Source organism: Procambarus clarkii, chromosome 44, assembly GCF_040958095.1.
Source record: "Procambarus clarkii isolate CNS0578487 chromosome 44, FALCON_Pclarkii_2.0, whole genome shotgun sequence".
NCBI lineage: Eukaryota > Metazoa > Arthropoda > Malacostraca > Decapoda > Cambaridae > Procambarus > Procambarus clarkii.
Genome location: NC_091193.1, coordinates 19,133,334 through 19,145,995, shown reverse-complemented (window position 1 = coordinate 19,145,995; position 12,662 = coordinate 19,133,334).

Here is a 12,662-nt window from a genome sequence, read left to right as displayed (position 1 = left end):
CATTTATACAGTAGTCGGGTAAGTGTACAATGCATTACAGTGAATTATTTACCTATGAGAAATTCATGTTATGTTGTTATTATGACTATATGATGAAGAGAATACAATTTAAAGGACCAATATAAACTAATCATTCAATGAATTTATACAAAACAATTTTCACACCCTCAGCACTCTCAATTAACAAATTCTAGGGCTGCCCTGGATTAAAATCACTACCAACATAATTCATGCAACAAAGATCTGACTTCCATAGGACTCAAAATGGCTGTCAGTAAGCCATCTCTTTGTGACAGTAGTTCCTTTAAAATTTCAATTATCTAGCTGGGGATCTCCTTGCTTTCTCTGCTTACTAGTTGTTTTATTCTGTCCTGTATATCTGCTGCTCCATTATATGTATCACTTATTCTTAAGTTGTATTTCCCAACAATTAAGTTTATATTTCTGTAAAACTTGGAGTGGCCAGTGACACGTGTCTGAATAAAGAATTGATTAAGCGTGCTGGATGGGCAATTCCCTTCAGACAAAAGAATATCATTTGTTTGTGAGCTATTTCAAGTGTGGGTATGGACATCAGGCCTGATATGAGATTGCAATGAGTGTGAGGATGGACACCCAAGATTTGTCTTCAACACTTTCTCCATGTACAATTAAGCTTACCAAGATCAACAGTTTGAAGGTCCTATAGTTAAATAACTTTAACTATTGGACCTTGTTATTTAAATAATTTTACTTTCGACCAGGTATCAAGATGATCAAAATCACTCGTAATGACATTTGTTCTAACTTTTAGGTCTCTAATAGCATCAGAAAAATTGACAAGTGGGCACTTTGAGAAAATTATATGCCACAAATGCTTTTTAGAATGCTGTACATCACAAGAGTCTCTCTCTGCCCAGTAATCTTAATTTGGGATCAATATAATACAAATCGTGAGAAAGGGAACTACAGCACATTTGGCTGAATTGAACTTTATATACATAGTAAGGGCGTATTCAGCACTATATCTTTTTCATATGCCTATCAAGGTTTCCTTAGCATCTTTGGTCAGTGGGAGTAGAACTAGATCATCAGCATAACAGAAAACATTGGCCTTAGTTCTGCCTATGCAACTTCCAGCACGACTGGCTCTTTATCTCTTTCAATAATGGATTAAGATAGACAGCAAATAATGTAGGACTAAACACTGCACCTTGTTTGATTCAATTTTTCAATGAGAAATATTCAGAAAAGACATTCCTACATTCACAGCTAATTTGCTATAATCAAACACTTTGTTTAATAGTGCTTAAGGCACTAGCTCTGTAGTTATCAGAGGACACAGAAGCTCAACAGTTTTTTTGGTATAGGAACAAATACAGAAGTGTTTATTACAGAGAGCAATATACCATGGGAGAGAAAACCAATAAGAAACAGATAAACATACAGTTTCAGCATTCAATGTTGTCATAATATATGTCAAGGGTACTATCATAACTCCCATTTTTTAGCTTTCTTAAAGCATTCTCAACCATTATAGGGGTTATATAATGCAGGTGTTTAACATAAGGGGCAGGGTGCATAGTCTCACATACAGCTGTAGTTAGGTCGGTTTCAATCTCATATGTCCTATATTTTTATAATTATTCCTGCAAGTCATATAGCTTTTGGGCTAGTCACTGTAAATCAGACAAAGGTAAATATGATATACCAGCATTCATTAGCATTTAGAGTGCATCTTTCATGAACTGCAACCTGTCCTTCAAGACACAGTCATTAATTTTAGATTACTGTGTACTAAAAATACATCTGTTCTCATACATAAATTAATGCCTGGGGGGGGGGGGTAATTGGAAAATTAACTCTCCAAAGTTCCTTTTCTCATCTTTATTTATGGTCGGATGCCTAAAAGCGTTTCGCAAGGACTTATCACATTAGTTATATAGCTACCAGGGAGTTAGGCAGTAGTGTATCTAGTGGAGGAGCAAGGGGAGCGATCACTCCTTCCCAAGCACATTTTTCGAAAGTGGAACCTTTTAATTTTTTTAACTCTAGTTTACTTGTGCGATAAAAGTCGAATCTCATTACTTTATATTGTTCTTTTTATCACCTCGTCTTTCAGCACTAAAAGAACAACGCAATCTAATCAAATCTTTCCCACTGACTTTAAGGAAACTTCAGATCAGCCTGCATTTCATGTTCTGACTCCATGGATGACTAACCATGCTGTGAGATGGGGATATTAGATGAACTTATAGCTAGTTTTTTATCTCCACTCTACCTTTTCCACATAAAAAAGGACAGCAACAACGGAGGTCTATGCAGCAAATTTAAGGCAATACGAATTCAGACCTCTCGAGTCCTCTAAAGCCTCAGTCGTGCTGCGACATTGCGAAAGTTAAAATGAGAAGAGGGAAAGGTGGCGATAGTATTCTAAGAACCACATCAGACGGACATTGACCATACATTCATAAAATTTGCAGATGCAACTCGCCAATGGCAATGGGGGATAAATCCTTATGGGATGTCCCTTGAGAACCTGGCTTCCGAGTAGAAAGAATCAACACCTCAAGCCATTCCTTGGGAACTGGCTCCTCCTCCCAGATACGGTCATAAATACTCAGTAAATAATGAAATGTGCATGTAGGGAGATGGCGAAGCATCTCATAACGAATGTCATCTGTGCCCCATGCCATAGAACAGCTGGGGGATCAGATGTTAATTGTTATGGTTTGTAGCGCGTTGGTGCACTTATTAATGAGTTTGTTTATGTCTCTGGAAGTTCACTGGCTAATTCTGAGAGAACTAAAGCTAGCAGTTCCTGGAAAATTATGAAACACGAGAGGTACAGCAGCCAGCGTGCCGTCTTGTTGAGAAGCGCTAATATGGCGACTCTCCGATCTGCCATCTGCATCAACTACATTTCGGAGACTTGAGGCAAAGTGAAATTCACACCAGTTCCTCCATCTATCATCATTCTATTATGCAGGATGTACCGCACGTCTATGGGTCATCCAATAAGGTTAGCAGACTTCTAGATGTTACCACTGCTAGGCTTAGGCTAGGTTACGAGTACCTCTGGGAGTTTGTAACATCTACTGATATAGATGTGACTAAATGTAAACTCTGTCAGCAGAACTATTCGCATACTTTGCGTCATTATAATATGGAATGTGAAAAAATCGCGGAATTCAGAGATAACACCAGCAATGGTGTCCTAGAAGTGTGTAAGTACTTCATTCATAATGATGTACTGCCAGGAATCTTAGCGAAGTATCCAAAATTTGCTTACTGTAAGTAATGCATGCACATGACTGTAAAGCTGCCGCTCAGTTGAGTGTGGAGCAAGACTAGTAACTGTGTGACTCACCATAGATGTAAAGTGCCTTGGGTAGTGACTGTTGTGAGCCTCTTGTTGAATTACTTATGATACAAAAGATTATTGATGTGTGTATTTGTGTAGGTGATTTTTTATATTATATATATATATATATATATATATATATATATATATATATATATATATATATATATATATATATATATATATATATATATAATGTACATGTATACATATCATTAATAATTGTGTAACTAGCGTCAAAAGATTGTTATTTGCTTAGCTAAACGAACTAGAGGGTTCAGTTCCTAAAACGATTATGTGCCTCTGTAACCCTTTACACCACCGCCCATGGGATGGGTATGGGGGTGCATAATAAAGAAAGAAATTCATTGCCCTTGCGAGCGCATGGGAGAATGTAATTTATTTAATTTAATCAGTGATTATTCACAAACATGTTTGCTAGTTTTAATAACTGCAATAACATTAAACCTTTAGTAAACAAACTAAATATTACCACTTCATACCACTTAGAGGTATGACTTCATAGCCTCATGCCTGCGTGTTCATTACATCATATTGTTTATTTGTGCTTTGCGCAATTTAATTTTCCTTTAAAAGTTATTACTTTGTTATTCCGTGTTCAAATACGTCTTGCTTATTCGTATCTTTTCATTCATTTATTAAATTTTTCTACCATGTTGTTTTTTCACTCTGCCTCAGAAACAGAACACATTAAATACAAATATTTTAACTAACACTTACTAATAAATAACAAGTTATTTAATCATAGTTACTCAATGGATCATCATGAACCACATCATATTTAACATTTTTCAATCAGTACTGTGTCGCAGTACATGAACTATGAAATCGTGGCCATTCAACAAAGGTGGAGCTCGCTTTCACCAATAGGATTTCCAGCGACAAGGGAGATCTTCATCCTTAAATGCTCTCAACTCTTTAAGACATAACTGTAACATGCTCGTGTCCGAAGCTAGACACAAATACAACAAAATTATTAAGGATGGTAACAGAGTCCATTTCATGTGGTCTCCATCTCATGTTGGCCTCCGAATGCATGATAGAGCTGATAAGTTAGCCAAAGAATCTGCCTTTAAAGGAGCCGTTGAGTGTAACCTTGGATTGTCAATGAGCAATCTGAGAGCAGCTGTACACCGAGAACTTCAACAAGATCTTGTAGATCTGAGGCAAAGTGAAATTGACACCAGTAATTCCATCTATCATCATACTATCATGCAAGAGGAGCCACACATCTATGGATCATCCAATAAAATCAGCAGACTTCTAGATGTTACTACTGCTCGGCTTAGACTCGGTTACAAGTATCTCTGGGAATTCTCATTATCTGCTGATGTAGACCTGACCAAATGTAAACTGTGTCAACAAAATTATTCGCACACCCTCCGTCACTATGTGATGGAGTGCGAAAAGATACGTGAATTTAGAGACAATTCTATAACCAATGTTCCAGCGATGTGTCAATATTTCATTCAAAATGATCTGCTACCAGAAATTTTAGCCAAATATCCCCAGTTTGCTAACTGTAGGTAGTAACTAAGTGATTGTAACCTATCCACCGCTGCCCACTGGATAGGGGGCGGTGTGCAGGACAAACATATAAATTTTGACACTAGCTCTCCACATATGTCAGTTGCTTAATTTAGAACCTGTACTTGAGGTCGATCTCGAACCCATTGTTGATGTGATGACTTATATTGAATTTTGTAACTAGCTCATCAAGATTGTAACTTGCTTAGCTAAATGAATTGTGGGGTTCAGTCCCTGAGCCCATTATGTGCCTCTGTAACCCTTTCCACTACCGCCCACAGGATGGGTATGGGGTGCATAATAAATGAACTAAACTAACTAACTTCATCCAATCGGATCCAATAGGATCTTCATCGCTCTGAGTGGTCGGTGCTAATATTCCAGATATTTGAGACAACCTCAGACCTCCACAAGCGAATACACACGAGATTGAAGGAAAATACTGCATGAAGTTCTTCAGGTAACCATGATCACATAGCCCACAAACGACCTTCAAACATCAAAGGGACAAAAAATAGCTTTATAGCCTTTTGTGCCTTCAACACTCTTCCATTAGAAGAGTAGGATATTATATCCAACCCCACACATATCAGAAAATGAAGAAACGACGTTTCGGTCCGTCCTGGACCATTATAGAGTCGTAGACGAGCAGACTCAATTATTTCTTAAAGTAATTGGTTCAGAATATGTTGAGGTCGGTGAAGCTTGCCATGAACATTAGTTAACTAAATAACAGTCTGATGGGTTGTGTGCTATCGATACAATTAAGACTGGGGAAATATTCAAATTCAAATGTTTTATTCATAAATGTAAATTATTAAGTACGTTATTAGTGCTGAAGTAAATAATTCGAGAGATGTTAGACCTGGCAGTATATGAACTTACAGTCAGGAATGAACCCTGACTCACTAGGATTCAGTATCATCAAGTCATAAAGAGGATTAAGAAAGAGGAAGATAATATTTGTATATCAAAAGTTGCAGATAAACCTTTAAGAAAAAAGTTTAATGAATTTTCGGGTGAAATTAGAAAAAAATAAAATAAAAAGTTAATTCAAAAGGGTAATGAACTAGGCCCCGCAATATATGTAATGTTGTCAAATATAAATATTCAATATCTGCACATTGAAGCCCTGCAATGGTTGAGAATCTATAAGAATGTTAAAAAAGATAAGGGGAAGCTATGTTAGCCAGGTACAGGAGTTTCCTGTTAGCACGATGAGAGCTTTCCCTTCCCAGAGCTCATGGTAAGCTTTACCCTACTAGTTTCCCATGCGACAGGGCCTGTCAGTCTGTTTTACTCCCAGGTCCCCAATTACTGCTGGGTGAACAGAAGGGAGCGAACAGTTATGGATTGGTTCCCTGTCAATCCTCCCTGGGTTTTGTCACGGGGCGAGTGTGTGTGTGTGTGTGTGTGTGTACTTACTTACTTGTGCTTGCGAGGGTTGAGCTTCGGCTCTTTGGTCCTGCTTGTCAACTGTCCATCAACCTTGTGCGGCTTTCAAAGGGAGGGAATGTGGTTCTCCGACCCCCCTATGACAATCAAATACCACTCATGTGTCATCTTGAAAAGTTGGGTGAAGCCAGCACCAGGCGTCTGGACAGGCAAACAGGCATTCTCTTTGATAAATATAATTTACTTTTTTTGTGGATAAAGAAGCTACAGAAACGACGTTCTGTAGTTTCGTAGTGGAAACTATTCATTAATACAACTAATAGAGTAGCTCTGTCCTCTCTTTGTTTTTTGCTGTTTGAAAAGCTTTTGACAAACTTTTATAGATAATTGCTTTGCAAATAAGTATGTCCTGTTATCGTTATATATATATATATATATATATATATATATATATGATTACATACTTATTTGCAAAGCAATTCTCTAAAAAGTTTGTCAAAAGTTTTTCAAACATCAAAAAACAAAGAGAGAACATATATATATATATATATATATATATATATATATATATATATATATATATATATATATATATATATATATATATATATGTCGTACCTAGTAGCCAGAATTCACTTCTCAGCCTACTATGCGAGGCCCGATTTGCCTAATAAGCCAAGTTTTACTGAATTAATATATTTTCTCTAATTTTTTTCTTATGAAATGATAAAGCTACCCATTTCATTATGTGTGAAGTCAATTTTTTTTATTGGAGTTAAAATTAACGTAGATATATGACCGAACCTAACCAACCCTACCTAACCTAACCTAACCTATCTTTATAGGTTAGGTTAGGTTAGGTAGCCGAAAACGTTAGGTTAGGTTAGGTTAGGTAGGTTAGGTTGTCGAAAAAACATTAATTCATGAAAACTAGGCTTATTAGGCAAATCAGGCCTTGCATAGTAGGCTGAGAAGTGAGTTCTGGCTACTAGGTACGACATATATATATATATATATATATATATATATATATATATATATATATATATATTTCAGGTATTCAAATTAACTGCGAAAGGGAATAATATCTTCTCTGAAAATGCTCTACTAAAAATGGGGCCAGGCAAGGTGCCGTTTTTAATTCCATATGGTTTGCTATGTATCTTGACCCACTCTTGAAAGAGTTAAGAGCCAGCAGAGCAGATTGTCGCAGAGGCAGTACCAAGACCAATGTTTTCTGTTTTGCAGATAATTTAGTTCTCCCACTGACCAGAGATACTTTTGGAGAACTTGATAGAAGTATGTGAAAGATATAGCACAAAATAGAACCTAATGTTTAGTCTTGCCAAATGTACTGTAACTGTTTTTAACTCACCGGACTTCCTTTTTATCTAGATACTAAGCTAAAATTGCTAAACAGATTCTGGTAAAGTATTTTGAGGAGCATCTTGGCCATATAATATCCTCAAGGGGACCACTGGTAAATTTTTCTGATGCTATTAGAAACCTGAAAACCAGAATATATGTCATTATGAATGTATTTGGTCTTGATACCTGGTCGAAATTAATGTATGGGACCCGTAAAATACTGATCTTGGTGCTTAATTGTGAATGGAAGAAATGTTTAAGATGTATCCTTAAAAGTCCATCCTCGCACTTATTGCAATTTACCTGGTCTAATGTCCACATCTATATTTGAAGAAATAATGCATGGACGAATGATATCCATCATGTTGTCTGAAGGGAATTATCAATTCATCTTAATCAATCAGCTCTTCTTTTTTTCACTCACTTGTCACTGCTCACTTCAACCTTTCCAGAAATATCAACTTAAGTGTTAGGAAATATAACTTAAGAATTAGTTATGTAAATAATAGTGTTGCAGGTTTATATGATAGAATAAAACAACTGCCCCCCCTCCAAGTTAGAGATTTGTAATTGTGAAGGAACTAACTACTCTCACAAAAAGATGACTTACTGACGCTTTTTAAGTCCTACTAAAGTCAGAAACATGTTGTATGAGCTGTGTGTTTAGAGTTTTGATTAGGGACAATCCCAGAATCTGTTGAGGTAGAATGCTGAGGGTGTGAAAAAAATGATTAATTTAATTTTATATTTAGTGCATATTAATTCATTATAGGGGGGTAGAAATAGCCTAAGCTACTCTATCCTTTGAGATGCATTTCTTTATTATCTCAATAAACATACTTGAACATTAAATTTTCTTATCCTAATTTTGTGATAAAATTTTGCCTAATCTGTCTAACTGCTCGAATGAAAAACTACACTTTGTTTTCCCAATACAAATCACATTTCAAATTATAAGCTAAATGTTCCTCACTTTACACCAAAAATGCCTGTCTTGCAGTACACATGTTTAGTCCATCCATTATTGTAATGTTTTGTAGAAGGTGTTACAAATAAATCTTCTCATTCTGGATCTATGAAGTCACATTCAAAATAAGGAATAACTGTTTGCAACCCTTGTCTTATATAGCCTACTATTTATTTAATGCGTACAATATCTGTGCTTCACGGTATAGCCTAAGCCTACCTTAGGTACAATGTTAACACTACAGGCTGGAGTTGAACGAAACATATCTCTGTAGATTTGTACAGTCGGACTGTCAAATGTACAAAATACGGGCCCACAAGACTATAATATTCCTCATTTTGTACATAATGATCCCATGGGATCCCTGTTTTACCGCTGCTGTGTTCAGTAAACAATGAGTTCCCAGCACCCCAGCCTGCAGTTCCTCACTCACAGGGTTCGAGAATTCGTAAAGAAACACTGACCTGTTGCTGATTGGATAAGGATAACTGGTATTTCTGCTGCTTCATCCAGGATCGTGTCCTCGTAAGTCACTGGGGTGGACGTGCTGCCCCGGCCTAAAGACAAGTCCCTTCACATGTCCATGGCAGCCGAATAAGTCCAATGTTGTTGTTGTTGATTAAGGGTTGAGAGGAGGGACCCCCAAGAGCCGTGGTGGGTCAATCTTTGGCAACTAAGGTGAGGCTCCCTGGCCTGGTTCTGCACCAATACACTAGGTGGCCAAGGTGGCACACGCTCTCGTTCCGTTTTCTCAATTCTCATTTTCTGTGGCCGCTTTGTTTGTATATATATTATATATGTAAAGTGTTGGTCACGCTATACAACATGAGCAACGATAACACCTCCAGCTTATGTAGACTATCGTCTACATAAGAAAAATGATAAAGTTTAATTTATTGCTAAATATTTTATACACGAGGAAGATACAATTATAAATTGGAGCTTTGACTTGGCGGCCCACATGAGAATATTATGAAATAATGTTATATAAATAAATATAATATTAGTGGGGGCGTACAAACCTAATCCACATACAAATCCAAGGATCAAAATGTTAATTCGTGCCCAGGAAACCAAGGCACGACATTATTAACCGACGTTATTAATCATTATAACATTAACCAAGGCTCACTAGCCTTGGTTAATGTTATAGGTCTTTTTTTCCTAGATTAACTTTAAATATTGCTGTTCTCAGAAAATTTATCGAGTAGGTATTATTGAATAATCTTTGATATTTATTTTCGCGTATATGCAACAGGCCTATTGGTTACAGCGTGTATTGGCATATATATTGCAATTGAAAATTATAGTATGGTTCTGCCTACAATAGGATACCTAGCGACGGTTATCTCTGGTGAGGGAGCTAAAATCTCTAGATCAAGGGTTGAATCTGTTGCCATGAAGAGACTCTTGGTAATAACAGTATCGACTCAACCCACGTCACTAATTGTTCTGTGGTCAACTCTTCTTTTGCAATAGCGTTATGTAATATTTGCAGACTTTCTTCTGTAGAACATCACTTGCTATCTTCTTGCTGAATCACAGGTCTCCGATGCTCTTGCCACTAACCGTTTTTTTTTTATCTCGTTATAACCTGGTTCTTCCTGTGGCTTTAATGACGTTTCTGTCTCTTGTCACCAAAACTCGTCTCTTGAATCACGAATCGCTAAATAATTTGCCTAGAGAGACTTCAATGTTCACCAGAATGACTGGCTTCAGTCTTATACTGGTCCTCAAGGAGAAACAGCTTTCAACTTCTCAACTTTTAACGGTCTGGAACAACTCATTCATCAGCCTACATATATTCCAAACCAACATACACTTACTCCACAAACCTTTGACATACAGACCTTGTATCTCACTTTTACTGCATCTGTCCCTTAAGGATCTTCTAATCATAACGTCATTTTCTCTCTCTTGTTTCTTAACAATTCCACTTTCAATCTCCAAATCTCCCAGCCGCCTTTTGCACTTTCACTCTGTTGAGTGTACCAGTCTTAAAAAAAGTGCATATTGACTTTACTTGGAAAGACACTTAAGTCTCTTCGCGTGATTCACCCAGGCGAGCTGAACACGTCATCCAGATTGCCAGTGCTGGTATGGAGGACTTTAACTTCTAAGTGTTGGTTAGATGAGTTGTGCCCTGAAGCTCAACTCAGAACTGGTCCTCCAGATCACTTCAGTCTTCCCTCTGATCAATCATTTGGAGACCATATCTAAAGCCTATGTACTACATCTACTGTCTTGGGATTAAATCTAGTGTCTGGGGACCACATCTCGTATCTGGGAATAACATCTAGTATCTGGGGATAACATCTAGTATCTGGGAATAACATCTTGTATCTGGGAATAACATCTAGTATCTGGGAATAACATCTAGTATCTGGGAATAACATCTAGTATCTGGGGATAACATCCAGTCCCTATGAACACAATTTTATAATAATAATAATAATAATAATAATAATAATAATAATAATAATAATAATTTGTATTCATACAAAATATACAGAGCATGATACAGCGGTTTATTAATTGATATAGAGCATGCATATTTAATAAAGCCACTAATACACAAAGCGCCAGTCTTCAAAGGACCCCCATCTACTATCCAAGAACAACATATCCTGCTCCTGTGGAGACACACCTAGTGTTTTCAGGACCTTATTTAGCACCTGATCAATAATTCGTCATCTTAGACACACAATCCAGCGTGGATGGCTGGATCGGAATATACAGTAAGTAGTGCGTTAGGCGTCTCTAATGTTAGGCTACTCGTTTCACTTTCCTCCGTTACCCGCGTCGAAAAATGCACTCAACAACGGGGGATTCGAGTACCCCCGACCTCCCTCTTTAGTCTTCCTCTCTCTCTCTCCTCTGTGAGTGCAAGAGGCGGGTTAATTGGCGGCACTCTTTAAACGGGTAAGTAGGAGAGGTCGTGACGGTGGAGGCGGTGGAAGGGGGGTTGTAGGAGAGGGTGGTCAAGGGCCTCCTTTCCTCCATACTGGCCAGAGGGCCGGCCATTCCCTCGCTCCACGACGACCCCGGCCGGTATACCGTGTCAAGGCTGATCACTGCTCCAGCTGGGTGCTCATTGCTCCAGGGGGAGCTCACTACTCCAGGGGGGGTGCTCATTGCTCCAGGTGGGTGCTCACTGCTCCAGGTTGGTGCTCACTGCTCCAAGTGGGTGCTCACTGCTCCAGGTTGGTGCTCACTGCTCCAAGTGGGTGCTCACTGCTCCAGGGGGGGTGCTAAGAGATGCGTTTGGTTGAGCCTGTCAACATTCTCAAAGGCAGAGACGACGTGGCTACAAATTAGGTGTGGCAGCCGCATCTGTACATTACGGTTATTCATGCCCGTGCCATCTCTCGGGTGGCTTAATCTTCACCAATCAATCAATCGCATCTGTACAGCCAATAAGTAAGGCGGATGGGCAAATAGACCAGCAGTCGTTCCTTGACGCTTATGTTCTTATGATGTCTGGGGCGGTGTGTGTGCTGGTCTTCAGTCTTGGTCGTCAGGATCATTACGTTCTGATCGGTTGAGATTGTTTGATATGGGATGGTTCGTCAGTGTCTAATGCTCCTTACCGCTCTGCCATTTAGTTCCTTCCTTTATTTTCATATATGCGGCTAACTTTATGAGCATATAGATGCTCTAGGAGCATGCTAATGCTTCAGGAGCATATATAGTATATTCTCTAAAAGCATATTTATTTGCTTTATATATTTAAAAAGCATATTTAGGAGCATATACATGTTCTAGGGGCATACTAATGCTCTAGAATCATACGAATGCTCTAGGATCATACTAATGCTCTAGAAACTATTACTTAATGATTTAGAAGCTTGTACATCACATTGTATATCCCGCAAAGAGTGCAGACGCCCACACAACGCACCAACCCTTTTGTAGGCATGAGAGAGGAACGCCAGCCGCTGACGAGTTGGGACTCGCTGTAAGAGACTAACCTACTGGAACAACGTCCTCCAATATAATTCGAGAATGAGCATGACACAAGTGGGAAAAAACTAGCTGTTG